The sequence below is a fragment of the Cavia porcellus genome, unplaced genomic scaffold (genome assembly GCF_034190915.1).
Source record: "Cavia porcellus strain 051 isolate PalLab524CR breed Dunkin Hartley unplaced genomic scaffold, mCavPor4.1 scaffold_26, whole genome shotgun sequence".
NCBI classification, from domain to species: domain Eukaryota; kingdom Metazoa; phylum Chordata; class Mammalia; order Rodentia; family Caviidae; genus Cavia; species Cavia porcellus.
The window spans coordinates 8,988,523-9,002,685 of record NW_026947509.1 but is presented as its reverse complement, the minus strand read 5'-3'; the positions used below and the strand labels follow the sequence as shown (position 1 = coordinate 9,002,685).

The 14,163-nt window shown below is 51.0% G+C and overlaps 1 protein-coding gene across 5 annotated transcripts in view; it reads right to left on the bottom strand.

Annotated features, from left to right (window-relative positions):
* The window catches only part of Esrrg (estrogen related receptor gamma), a 540,107-nt gene extending 529,929 nt beyond the window's left edge, over positions 1-10,178 (bottom strand). For 3 of the 5 annotated variants that reach the window (XM_013157679.3, XM_013157680.3, XM_063236700.1), the window contains exon 1: positions 9,993-10,178. The gene's annotated coding sequence lies outside the window, so the exon portion shown is untranslated. The remainder of the gene's footprint in view (positions 1-9,992) is intronic. The other 2 variants (XM_013157678.3, XM_023566905.2) reach the window with 1 other exon arrangement.
* Between the last annotated feature and the right edge of the window lie 3,985 nt (positions 10,179-14,163).

Genomic DNA, 14,163 nt, shown 5'->3' with positions numbered 1-14,163 from the left:
GTGAACACCAGCCTCAGAGTAACCTCCTGGAGAAACTTTCTCATTTGTCGTGGCAGATTAAGTTCCTGTGAGCACCACCCCAGTGCACGTAACCTCTCACCAAGCGTTGTCAGATGCCCATCTGGTAACACAACAATGTGTCCCCCTCCACCCTGGCTGAGCCCAACAGTTTGGCTAAGCGATCTGTAAGTCCTCTTTGTTCACCATGACTAAAGACACACACTGACCTTAGACTTCAAGCTTAGAGACCAACACTTGGATATCTGAGATCTCTTACAAAGAAGGAAGAGTTGAACATTTTTTCGGGCAGCTCTGGAAGGAGACAGTAAGTAGTTCGTGTCGAATATTTAAATATCCAGGCGATGACTGCTGATAAGACCTGGCTAGAGATAAAGCATATACTTTGATAATCAGCCACATTTTGTTTAAATAAATATGAATCTTAAAAATCAACCATTCTGAAGAGGCTTTGTAAGAACTCTCCACGTGTATGAGTCAAGGTGGAGACGTGGGATGCTCTGGCAATCTGATAAATGTCACCAATCAAACTGTGTGCCTCTCTCCAGCAGGCAAACACACCACTCAAGTTATCAAAGCAGTGGCCAGGTCACTATTCTGTTAGGTACAGCCACTGCCTGAGGAAAAGCAGCACAAAGAATGAGATGCAGCAGCTGGCTTCAAGTAACATGCTAACCATCCCTACATTTTCCTTTTGTCCCAGTCATCTTGGTAAAAGCAGGCAACACACAGAGAGGCAGCATGCCTCAGTCTCCTGAGATAACCTCATTCTGTGTCCCCAGAGAAGTTGGGGGGCCCTCAGATAAGACACAGCCTTCTATGTAGGGGTGCACGATGAAAGCCAGTCAGCTCTTCCTTTTTCAGACCAGCTGCTCCAAGGTGGTTGCAGAATGCACACAAACCCTTCTGCCATTACCCAGTCTCCAGCTGGAGAGACCGAAGGAACGCCTAGCAACCCACCCCACAATCTAACTCACACAAGCCAGGTCCTCCAAAGGCCGCCTGGAGCTGGTCTGCACACCTGGATGCCAAAGTCTGCTAATCACTCATCCCAGAGGCCAGGACTCCCAAGAGTGCCAGGAATCACGGCCATGGAGAAGGCAGCAGGCTGGGTTCCGTGTTTACAGCGCTCTACCTATCTGTCAAGTTCCTTGGTCCGGGCTTTCCAGGGCTCACAGGATTTCACTGCAGGGTTCTGGATGCCACCAGCCCCAGGAGTTGTTCTTTGTACAAAGGAAGCTCTGTTAGGTGTGGAAAATACCACATACCACAATCCTCTCTGATAGTCCCAGTCACGGCCTCTGAAAAACAACTCTGCCAAACCCACTATTTTACAAACTTATTTCAGTACAGGAGAACTTTTGGAGCAAAATACTTATCAGCACTTTTCTCCCTGAGTAGTAGGTTGGTTCCATAAGGTCAGGGACACAGATGTTTCATTCATTGCTGTTCCTCACTTCTTAACCTAGTATCTAACATTAATAAATAGTTGACAAATTGATGTTCTATGGAAGTACAGTCCCATAGAACTACCTTGTACAACTATGTGACTAAAAACATCACACTTGTACAGAATAACTCACGTAAGGGCAACCTACCTGGATGGAAGATCATGTGTCTCTCAATTAAAATTTCAAATTGAGGCTGTGCAATAGCTTGATGATACAGCACTTGCCTCGCATGTGTGAGATCCTAGGTTCCATCCCCACACTGCAGGAAGATCAATGAATTAATACAAGCTTGTGAGATAACTACTAAACACACAGGAGTATTTATGAGTATTTATTACGTGTAATCACAAATTTCTCCTTTGCCCTCAAAGTATCTTTTCTAGTGCTGAATTAATCCACCCAAATATTTCAAAATGCTTTGTAGCCTGACAGACTTTCAATGCTTATGCTCTCCTGTGCTTTTAAACTGGGCATGATGGTGCATGTCTGTGATCTAACACTCTGGGAGGCTGATGCAGAAGGTTAGCAAGTCAAGCCCAGCCTGGGCAACTTACTGAGACCTGGTCTCTAAAGCAGAGGGTTAGGTATACAGCTCAGTGCCAGGGCCCTGGATTTAATCCTCCATACTACAAAAAAAGAAAAAGGAGGAGAAGGAGAAGACAAGGGTAAAACTTTTTGAGTTCAGAGGATGCAGCATTTCCAGAGCACTGAGCAGAACTCTCCATGTCATACAAATAATGCAGCCCCCTGCCCTGGGCACTCAGGAAGAGCCCTCTTCAAAATGCTTGAGAGACAGCAGGGTAGAAAGGCTGCACTCTCTCCCAAAGGCTGGGGTGTGGCCTCAGTCTGTCTGTGGTCACAGGCAGCCACCCTTGAGCCCCACCTTCCTTTCCATAGGACTCATAACAAACTGCTTAGACTGCCTGGCTCCCCTTCCACCTGGCTCATGGCTCCTAGAAGCAGGCTTTAAAAATTCTGTCTTGAAACCTGGCAGGTAGCAAACACCTACTATTCAATAAATCTGTAAATCTGCAGTTATGGAAGCATTCTGTGTTATTCAATGGACTGTATCCCAGTGCTAAAAAGGTTTCTGCTGGCCATTTAAACACAGGTAAAGCAGAGCTGGGCCAAAAGTGCTATACAAATCAATGTCCGTCGACCCGGCAACCTATTCCAGAGCACGTAGGGCTGTCCTTACGGACCCAATTTTGGCCAAATCCTGGTGAGCAACATGATACTGGCCACAGTATACAGAGCTTAACGCCAAACCTTCCAAAAGCAGACTCTTTGACCTTAAGTAGGAAAATAGTGAGAGCAAAAGCTTAGGCAGACATTGACACATTTACAAAAGGCAGCTTCTTGCTAATAAAGTATCCTCATTAATAATAATTAACTATGGCTCAAAAATTGGAATGCACTGGAACACACCTTGGATAGTCGGATACCCTGCATATTTGATTCTCCCTCTGTTCAAGAGACACTTCTGGGGTCTACAATACTCTGGGTAAATGGTGGGGTACCTTCTCACCATGAGGCACAGACACCTTTATAGCACTGAGACTGGATTCACCGTCTTCCAACTTCGTGGCACATTCTGAAGCCTGTCTTTCGGACCAGATCCTTACGCATAAAATAGAAAAACACACTCTATTGAAAGACTTCTCCCCAAAGAGAAACTATTGGGGATTCCAGGCAGTAGAATCTCTCTTATGTTTCCTGTACATGAATTCTTAATCATTTATAATGTCTTGGTTCTTTACCCTTTTTTGATTCTCAAACAATTAGATTTGAAGTGCTTGTCTCATGGTTCCAACACACAGTGCGTGCCCTGAGACTCAACTATCACTGATCTATGGTTAATTCTAGGAGCGGTAGCCAGCGAACTTCACAGAACTAACTTTGTGCCGCAATGCTTAGTTTCTGGTTAATATTGCCTTTCTGCTTAGTGTTTTGATTACGATCTATTTTCCCTGCCTGCATCCTAGGTCAGGACTAACAAAGTGATTGATTGGAGGACTTACACAGGTAAGCAAGTGAATAATCAAGCCAAGTCGGGTGACTGTCAAAAGACGACATTGACAAACCCTCCCTGATTAGTGCCTAGAGAATGAAAGAAAGTGACCCCCCCCCCAGGCCTTTCGAGGGTCCAAGAGAAACCTAGTACTTAGTAAATACTCAGTAATTTTTGAGCCAGGTAATGTAGAAAGGATGAATCAGATTTACACCTGAGATTTGCACATTTGAAATTTCCAGCAGCACAGTATAGTAGGTTAGGAAATGAATTTCAGGGCCAGACTGCCTGGGCTCAGTATCCAGCCTTTGGGTTCAATCACGTTCATCCATATTCTTATTCTTCTATGAACTCTTGTTTTAATGATGTTTGGCAACCATTTACTTCTTCTGGTCTTGCTTCCCTCTGACTCTGAGACCTTTCTCCCTTCTCCGGGGAACTTCTAACCTGACACTCCCAGCTGTGTCCTAGCAACTGCAGGCGCAAACACCCCGTCACTCTTTACTGTGATTTTCCTGGTACTTGTTGGTTTAAGGCAGATCCTGAATGTTATTTAAACAGAGGAGACCATTTGAAATTTCTTGGTAGATGAATTTGATCGTGATAATTAAAAAAGAAAACAACGACCGTCATCTTGTGATAAAAGGGCTCCTTCACTGTGGCTGACACCTTAGCTGAATAAGTCAAGACTTCTTCAAATAAAAAGGTCAGTGTAGCCCTAGCTTCTTCTTTTTCTTAAGCAACAGCAGTCATTCTATGCAGTCTCTGAGCATCTGCATTAGATATAGCTGTATGCCGCGAACAAGTCTTTTATTTCAAATTTAGAGTTTTAAATTCTTTGTGTGTTGGGTCCCGTCTGAGTCTTCTCGTGAATCTGAAATGCGCCTACTGTTAAAAATCACTACTGATAAATTGGAACTTATTAAAAACATTAATGAATTACAGGGAATTATCAAGAAAGAAAAAAAAGCAGTCCATTAAGTGAAAAATATAATAAGTACCTGTAAATCATCCTACAAGGGTCTATTATTCAAAATCCAGAAAGAAATCTTACAATTCGACAATAAAGGTCCTGAATAGACATTTTTCCAAAGACACTATATGAATGGCACCTGAAAAGCTACTCAGCATTCTTCGTTATTAAGTAAATGTAGATTAAAGCAACAGTGAGACATCACTTATCCTCCATAGTAGGGCTTTTCAGAAAACATGAAGTCAGTGTAAGTGGATGCGAAGAAACTGCACCCCTCCTACCCTGCTGGCATGAATGTAGGCTGCTCATTTGCTAGGCAAAGGAGTACGGTGGTCCCTAAACAGTTACTCACAGAAGAACTGAAACCATGCACTGATTTCCATGGCAGCTGGCTCCTAACAGTCAGCACGAAGAAACATAATGTCAGTCAGCTAATGCAGGCGCAAACAGAGCCGGGTTATCCATGCCATCGCATATGGTTCAGCCCGGAAAAGGAATGAGGTGCTGACAGATGTCACACGGAGGAGGAACCTTGAAACTCTGCACGGAGGAGGAAAGAAGGCAGAGAGAGGAAAGACCACACACTGTCTCACTCTCTCCCCATGAAACATCCAGAATGAGAAAATCGGTAGACAGGAAGGCAGAGGGGGATGAAAGAAGAGTGATTGTTGAGTGAATACGGGCTTCTCTGGGGGGTAATAAATATTTCAGATTTAGAGAAGAATGTTTGCACATCACTGTAAACACAGTGAAAGCTACCAGACTGTGTGCTTCAAAATGGTTGAAATAGTAATTTTATATTATGTAAGTTTTACTATGTGTTTAAAGTAATACTGGCTTGAATCTCCAGTTAAAGAAGTGAAAACATCCCTGTACAAAATACTTTCATGTAACCGATCTCCTTTCCTGTGTGCATGTGCACACACATGTGTGTGCGTTTGTGTTTAGTACCAGAGTTCACAGTCAGGGACACACACATACCAGGCAGGCACCAGGTTAAGCACTCCCCCCAGCCCGAGGGATTTTAGGAGTGATACACAATGTCCCGCACAGCTGATGGCCTGTACTTATTTCCTTTCCTCAGTCACCAGTCTGGGGCTCTCCTATGGCATTTTTGGTTTGCCCTTTTGCCAGTGGAAGCTTTGGCTTCTCCAGTACACTCCACGCTCAAAGGTTCCCTGAATCGCTGAGCTGTTTTGGTCATCACTGACTGAGGCAGACGTGTGGAACCCTCTCCCTTCTAAATTACATTAAAATGTAAAATCAAAATACCAGCACGTTGGTTGCCCCAGTAAGAGGAAGGATGTGATTTTCCAGAGATCAGTAAGCTGACTCTTTGACATGAGATAAATAAATCAGAAGCAACTGATCTCCTGGAAAAAACAAAGAATGTTAACACGAACTGCTCAGCAAGCTGCTTACAAAAGACGATTTTTCTCCCAACAACAAAAGAAAAAATTTTTTTTACTATTAGGATGCTGAATATAAGATGTTGCTTAAGTAATCAAGACTACAGAATATACTATGTACTCCAAATTTAATTTTTTGAATAGCAAACTTCTGTTGAGTGGACCATACAAGTGGAAAAGCTGCACAGATTAAAAAGCTGGGAAGAAATTAAATTTAAGAGCATTATTTGTTAAAGCAGCTTCAGCTGGATCAGAGAACATAGTTATAAAAAAGCGTGGAAAAGTAAGACTGGGGGTTCTGACAGTCAGAGCTGTTGTCAAGCAATTTCAAAAGTGTTTTCCTGAAATTATGTTACAGACCTCATATGTAGTTCACAAATAACCTCAAAGAAATTTTCTATATAGAAAGTTATGCTTAGCTGGCCATGGTACAGGACACCTACAATTCCAGCATTTTGGGAGGCTGAGGCAGGAGGATCATAAGTCTGAGCCCGGATTGAGCAACTAAATTCGTCTGACCCTTCGTCTGTCTCAAAATATAAAATAATACAGGGGCTGGGGATGTAGATTATCAAGTTCAATTCCCAGGGCTACGAAAAATTCATGTTTATCTTTTAAAGCATGTCTATTTCAACGCTGATATTAATAGATATATTCCAAACAGGCAGAAGAAAAAGTAGGGGTTTGGAATAATTTAGGTTAAACAGAAAAGAAAAACAAACTCCCTCCATTTCATGCCAAGGGTGTGGAACTCAGGAAGGCCAAGGGAAGAACTTTCAGCCGGAACCACCCGGAGGATTGTGGCACAAGTAATTCAGATCCAGAGAAGCTAAACAGATCTGGTTCTTGGGCTGTTTTTGTAAGGAAATTTGAGAAATAAAGAAACCGAAACCAACCTGCTGAGGCTGAAGGGGACTTGATGAACTAATGAGTATCACTTTCCATCCAAATGAGTGCGGTGGAGGAGGACAGGAAGAGTCCCATGGCCCAGGACTGCATGGTGGCTGCATTCTAAAAGTGCCTCCCCAGGACACAGAGCTGACAGCTGTGCAGCTAAAGCAGCCCCACAGCCCAAGAGGGAGAGGAATGAAGTCAGAGGTGGAGCAGAGGGCCCCTCAGGCCCGCTCTGGGTTGTCCCTGGTCCCCTCCTCCAGCCTCAGGTCCCAGCCCAGCACTGCGACCATGTAAAGATCTAGTGATACCACTCTCCGGGCTCCCTTCCTCTGGGGAACAGAAGTCCAGAAGGAAGGAGGATCACATGGAGTAGGATCACCCCACCGCTGGCTCCTTGGGGTTCCTCATCCCAGGAAGGGTGACGCTGGGGTGGGAATGGAAGAGCAGAAAGAGCAAAAATGCTGCTCTGCCTTTGAGGAAAGATGTGCTCATGGCCTCCTTTCAAGCACCATCCTCCTCTGTTACAGGCGTGGGGCAGCTAGCGTTGGCTCCAAGGCCATTTTAGTTCCAGGTGAGCCTGCCACAGTGGGAGAGCAGGTGGGCGGGGTACAGATTGAAGGACTTGAGGGGCTGGGGACAGGAGGGCCTGTTCAGCAGGAAATTTTAGGCCCATAAAATTCCCTTGGGCCGGGACAGGTCAAGCTGGTCACCTCACACACAGTGATTCATCAGCCACAAACAGCACCACCACTTAGGCACTGTCAGGTGTCTGTGCTCTGCCTGTTTGTGACCCTGCGGGCACTTCTTACAACCAAATCCAAGGCTGGGTCAGAAGGCAAGGCCAGGGCACAGGTGGCTGTCGCTGTCACAGGGCACATTTCCTCTACTAGGGGCATAAAGGTCACCTCTAAGAATTTGGGAAAGAACAATCCTTGTTGCTGCTTTTCAGGGGTCCCTGGAAATCAATTATTTTGGAAAAAATAGAATTCATTCTTCCCTCACTAAAGGATCTGGAAACAAGCCTCTCGTTATGCACACACACACACACACACACACACACACACACACACTTGTTTCCTACATGTGTCTTGATGCTACAAATACCATCTTTACTGCCAGTGAGAAAGCACAGACACCTGTGGCCAAATCCCCAGGTCTGGAGGGTGTTCATGGAAGGAGAGTGGAAGGACAGGTCAGAAAGGAATCCTGCAGAAGACCAGAAAACCAGGATTGGGTGGCACCAGGCATGGGGCTCTGAGGCAGAGCTCAGATCCTGTGCAAACTAACTTCACTTCTCCCTTCTCAGATCTCAGCAAGGTCGGACAAGTTTTCCCCTGACTTCTGAGTCCACACCAAAGAGGTAGGGCCAGGAGAGCTGGGAGTGGACACCTGGTCTACCCCATCTAAAGCCACTCTGGAGAACGGTGTCTGAATGCCTGTGGTGGCTCCAGGCAATGGGAGGCCCACTCCTGGCCAGCTGCGGCCAGGGAACCTGGGCTGGGCTGGGCTGTTCTTGGGCTAACTTCTCTGCTGTCGAAGATCCTGCATCTTTCCAAGGAGACAAGGAGGTAAATAGCTAGCCTTTACGGTGGCCTTTCTCTTACAAAGCCTTAGTCCTTCTCCCTCTTGGTTCTTGCTCTGACCTCCTCTCCTTCATCCCTTGCCTTCCCCTCAGGGCTAAGGAAAAGGACTCACAGCTCCACAAACCCCTGCTCTGAAGACTTAAGGGCCTGCACTCTGGGGAATGGGGTTGGCAAATATTTTAAGACACAGCTCCCAAAGTCAACCTTCCAGTTCCCAAATTCTAACAGTGACAGTCAGTGCCAAGCTTCCAAACTGCCAACCTTCAGCTCTCCATTTAGACCACCCAGAGGTGGCCCTATCAGTCACACTGCCTGTAATCCCCAGCGCAGCAGCAGACTGTGCTCGGTTTGGACCATGCCAGGTACACGGCCAGCTATGCTGGGCAGTCTGGGCGCGGATCCAAGCCTTCAGGCCAGGTGTGGACGCTCCCAGTCCTGTCCAGACCAGCCTGCTCCAGCAGTGTGAACTCACACATGCCAGCCCCCAGGAGGGACTCTGGGTGCACCCTACAGAGGAGGGCCTCAACATGTGGTGCCCTCACAGACTGCTAGGTCTCCAGACTATCTGCAGAGGTCCCCTGGGCAGTTTTTTGGAGGTGCAGCTAGGCTTGGTAGTGTATCATATATTTTGTGATACCCACTGTGTTGTTTAAGCACTTAAGAAATTAACCCAGAGGCAGCGCCCAGCAAGGGCACAGGGACAGGTGACTGGACAGGACATTGGACATGTGACGTGTTCACGGCTGCCTGACTCCTCCTCACCTTCCAGGAGCTCTTATTTTCGGCTAAACAGATCCAGTCCAGAATTATTTCCTAGGCCCAACCTTGCCCACCTCACTGCCCTCTATGTGGTACCCCGGAAAAGTGCACTCTGGTGCACTGTGCAGGCATCAAGCCAGCAGCGGCTCCGCAGCAAAGCTCCGGCCAGGAGCCCTCCCCTTCCCCTGTGCTCCTTGCCCAACCTGGGAAACCTCTCCCTCATCCAGGGCTCCCTTCCGCAGGGCCATTTGACCTCTAAAACACACAGCTTCGTGCCAGGCTTGGAGGAAAAGAGGACAAGGTCAAGGCCTTAAGGTTGACCTCTGCGATCCCTCGCATCTCCGCCCTCCAGCGAGTCCTGCGCACCACGGCTGAACAAGGAGAGCATAGCACCCACCACACCTGGCACTTAAAGCCCTGACCCTATTTCCGGCCAGCCCCAGTCGGTGTCCACCTACTTCCTCCCCTTTCCCTCTTTCCTGCTTAGCGCGCTTTTGAGACGTTAAGGTCAGATCTGCTCTCCTGTCGCAGCCCGGAGGCCCCACACCGCAAGCGGTCCTGGCCTCCTCAACCCCACGCCAGAGCCCAGGCACACAGGGGTCACCATCCGGACGCGCTCCGTTCCCTCCCCGAGCAAGCCTCGCTCCCCGCCCCGCCCAGCGCGCTTCCCCGTGGGAAAGCCGCGAGCCCACCCCGCCTCCTGCGTCCCGCCACTTGGGTCTCTTTCACTGCCTGGGAACAAAGTCACCTGGAGGTTGAGAGCAGGGCCCCAGAGAGGGGGGAGGGGAACGACGCTCTGAAACCCAGAAAGAGGGGCTCGTTAAGGGGGCGCCTGCGAGCGCGCCTGGGAGCACCGGGGACCCTCCCCGCTCCCAGCGGCCGGCGCGGACTCACGGGGTCTCGGCGCGCGGCGCTCTTCCCGCTCCGGCGAGGGCTGGTTTCGGGGCTCCCCCTGTCTTCTCGCGCGCGAGGGCAGAAACAAAACAAAACGATCACGGGACGCCACTGAGACAGGCCGCTCTCCCTTCGCCCGGCGGCCGCGTGTGACCTATAAATAGCAAACTTTTCGACGGAATCAACTAACAAACCCGGGGAGCGTGCGCACATCGCCCGGGATCGTTCCCTTGCTGGGGACGACCCGGTGCCATCGCCCCCTCCCGCGCCACTCGCCCTGCTGGGGAGAGGAGGGCGGTGTTTCATTTTCTTAGAATTTCCAGTTTTGTTACTTTGGCAAGCCGGGGGCCTCCGCCGGCTCTGCCCTCCCCGCCCCCAGGGACGCGCGCGGGCTGGCGCGGAGGCGGCGAGGGAGGAGGATCCGAGCCCGCGCTGCGGCGGCTGGGGAGGGATAGGGGTAAGGAAATACTGCGGGGACCTAGGGTTTTCCGGAGGTGAGAGGACAGGAATTTAGGTAATGCTGAAATCTGGAGAAAAGTGCGAAAAGGGGAGCTGAGAGGCCCAGCAGGGAGCTCAGCGCAGGATCCTTCCTCAGAGCAACAACAGCGCCCGCTGGCCGCAGCGCCTGAGCCCTCTGTCTCGATGGTCCGGCCGGGGGAACCAGGAGCACAGCGCGCTCGGGTGCTACACCTGCCTTGCAGAGCCTGGCCAGGCCGAGTCGAGGGTGGTGAACGATTGTTTTGAGTCTCATTTTCTCTGTAGAGCTGCCTCAGGACAACAGACACTTGGTGTCCGCTCCAAACGTCCCCACTGGAAGAGGCAGTGTTGCTGTATTTATCGTGGATGTGCCCCCAAATACGCAGCAAACCCAGGGTCTGCAGGAGCATGGACCTCCAGTAGGGTGGGTGGGAGCCTAAAAAACCAGGGCGCCGCAGTACAGGCTGATGCCTGTGAGCAGCGGCAGGCCAGAGTCCGCAGGCAGCACCCACCCTAGGTCGCTTGCCAGGCCTGAGGGTAGTGGCCAGGCGTGCCCGAGGCTGCCGAAGCCTCCAGCAGAGAAGGGAGAGGCTCGCGCTTTCCTGCCACCTCCGCTAGGCGCATGGACGCAGCAAGATCCAACCTGGCCTCCATGCTCAGGGCAAATACTACCAGGCACGCCAGTGCGGCCGCCAGTCACCTCTTCATCCCTGCAAAAGTGAATGTGTTTGTCCCAGACCCCAGACGAGTTTGGGAGGAGCACGAAAGAGGTAAGGCGCGGTAAGGCGCCTTCCTTCCAACCCGAGCTCGGGAAGCCCTGGCCACGCTGGCCAGTCTTGTCCAGATCCTGGGCAATGCGTTGTGGCCGCTTGGCTTAGCCGATCGTAAGGGCGCAGCAGCTGAGGCTTGGTGGATGGAACCCGGGGATCCCGGAGCACCCTGGTCCGGTGCGCGCAGAGAGCTGTGGACCTGTCCCAGCTGTCCTTCTGCTCTGGTTTTGGACCCTGCCACCTCCTCGCCCTGCCTCATGCCCCAAACTGCCGGGGACGCTCAGCCAGGAAGCAGGCGGTTTATTCCAGGCCCTAGTCCTGGGCAGGCGTCTCCCAGCCAGCCTCCACACTTTCCCTAGGCCGCGCGGTGCTTTGTGGGTGCAGGCCAGCGCCTCACCTGTGCCCTCTGCCGCCTCTGTGTACCCAAAGGTCCGCCACAATCTGACCACATTCCCCAGCTTAGAGACTATAGAACTCCACCAAGCAAGCCGGGCAAGGCTCCTAGAGGGGGAGCTGGAGGTCAGGTGGGCGATCTAGAAGCTTCTAGGTGTTTGTACTAGGGGAACAGACCCTGTAGGGACAAAGACGAGGGACACAGAGTCCCTGCGGTTGTCTCCCATGCCAGGTTCACGTCTATTGTTTTACGCCTAGGGCGTGAAGCTGCCTGGCATGATAGATGTATTTAGATCCCATCACTGGGAGAAAACTTCTGGTGATAAGGGTTATCTGCTGCTCGAGTTATCTTGCCATCACCCCCATTTATCTCGCTCTTGCTCCAGCCCCTCGGGACAACGAGGAGGGTGAGGCGCTCGCAGGAGGACGGACTGAACCGCTGCCCTCTGAGGGAGCGAAGCCGGCCAGGCGCGAGGCCACCTGAGCACCCCTCGCGGCTCAGGCTAGGGAGCGAGGACACCGAGGGTTTCTCTGTCTCTCTCTGCCGAGCCTCACGCTTCTTTCAAATGATTTTAGTCCGGTGCTTCGGTCTATCCATATACATTTCCAATCTCATGGCTCATAAACTATTAGCAAAATGGTTTCATTATTCACCTCTGTATCCTAGGAAAGGGAGAGACGACAGGCCGGGGGGAGGGGGGCAGTCGGACACCAGTTAACAAAGGTGCCGCGTTCAAATCGTGGCCCATGCCGCCTTCTTCAAGTGCCAAATCGGGTCCTTTTCTAAGGTTTTGCAGCCGGATCCCCTGTGACTCTCCTTCTTCCTCCCGTTTCTCTCCCTCTCCATCCATTCCTGTCTTCTCCTTTCGACGCTTTGGCCTCTCCACAGACCAGATGGATGGGAGGATACTGCAGGTCCATTATTTGCTGCCTTAGGTTTCCTGGATAAGGCACGGCCTTTCGATAGGACGCACGGAATTAATTGCTTCGAACTGCAGTCCCTGGCCCCTTTTTGGGTGGTGTTGGTGATGAGGTCGCTGCTTGTCATCCTGAAACCAAACCGCGTTAGGACAGGAGCCTCAGGGACACCTCCCAAAGTAGACTAGCAGCCCGGGGTGGCGCTCAGATGTACAAGTCCGACCCGGTTCCTTCAAGCTGGGAAGTGGCAGCAGCATGGGTGCCTATGGACCAGGACCGCCGGAGAGAAGACTCAGAGTCCTGCGCGGGGGTCTTTGTCTAATTCTAAAAGATGGCAAAAATACATCCTTAAAGGCACCCACTTAAGTGAAAGCAGATAGACGCAAAGTGTCACGGAGCTCAAGGGCGGCCTGAGGCCAAGCACCGGGGGGCAAGGGGCAGCTGATGACGCAGCCTCGGGAGCCTCTGAGGGGGTGGCCTTCCCTGGACAAATATTTTATCTAAAAATCGTGTCGGCGTACCACCTCGCTCTCGCCGCCCCCACACTCACTTCCCCTACACTTTTTTTTTTTTTTTTCCAAATGCAAAGGACGCTGGGCCGCTGAGCCACGGTAATGAGCCTGGCAGTGGAAACCAATCTGCCCGGGAGAGCCCCCTGCGCGGTGGCTGGCGCCTGGCCGGGGACTCCCCGCGCGCGCTAGGTCACCGCGCCGCGCGGCCGCTGCTTAATATACATGGGGTGGGAACGCGGGGAAGCGCATCTCCGCGCCCGTCCGTCCTGGAGAGAGAGAGAGGGAAAAAAAATCAATTTGCTATTTATTTTTGAAATATATAGATTTGAGGAAAAAAATTTTCCAGGCCGGACCCCCTTTCAGAATGGCGAGCCCACACTGAATTATGGCTTTAATGACTTTCCCCCGTTTGCCATAGCTATATCGCGCCCAGGGCGCGGTGGGGTGGAGGTTTTTGGGGAGGGGCGTTCCATTCAAGGATCTTCAAAAAGCGTCGCCTTATGTGTTAATTGCATGCTGTTACGCACATCTGGGACTGCGTGCTGACCACCTCGGACCAACTTTTAATTAACACAGTGACCTGGCAGAGCCGCAGACGCGCAGCCTCCCCAGCGCGAGGCGGAGATGAGCGGAGCGGGCCCGCGCAGGCAGATGCGCGAGGAGCTGCCGGTGCCCAGGGCGGAGGGTGCTAATTGCACCGCTCCCCTCGGCCTGGGAGCGATTTCCTCCTCTCACCTCCTGGAAAACAAAGACAGAGTAAAGGACCGGCCCCTGCCGCAGGCTTCTCGGATCCTGGGAAGAGGCAAGACCCGCAAAAGCCTCGCTAAGTAGCCTGATTTGGGCCTGAACTGAGCTCTGGAGCCCAAGTTCCTGGATCTTGAAAATTTGCAAACTCGGGGATCCTGGAGCTTCCTTCTTTCCCACCCCGGGTCAAGCCACGCACCCCAAGGCCGATCCCAGGGAGGGCGGGATAGGCGTCTTTTGGCACTCGTCGCGGCCTCAGGCAGCTCTTGGCAAAGGAAATGAGCGGCTATTTTTAGGATGCCAGGCCCTTTCCAGGGGTGCAGGCCATTTAGCGGAGCCCTCCAGGCGAAGGCCAGT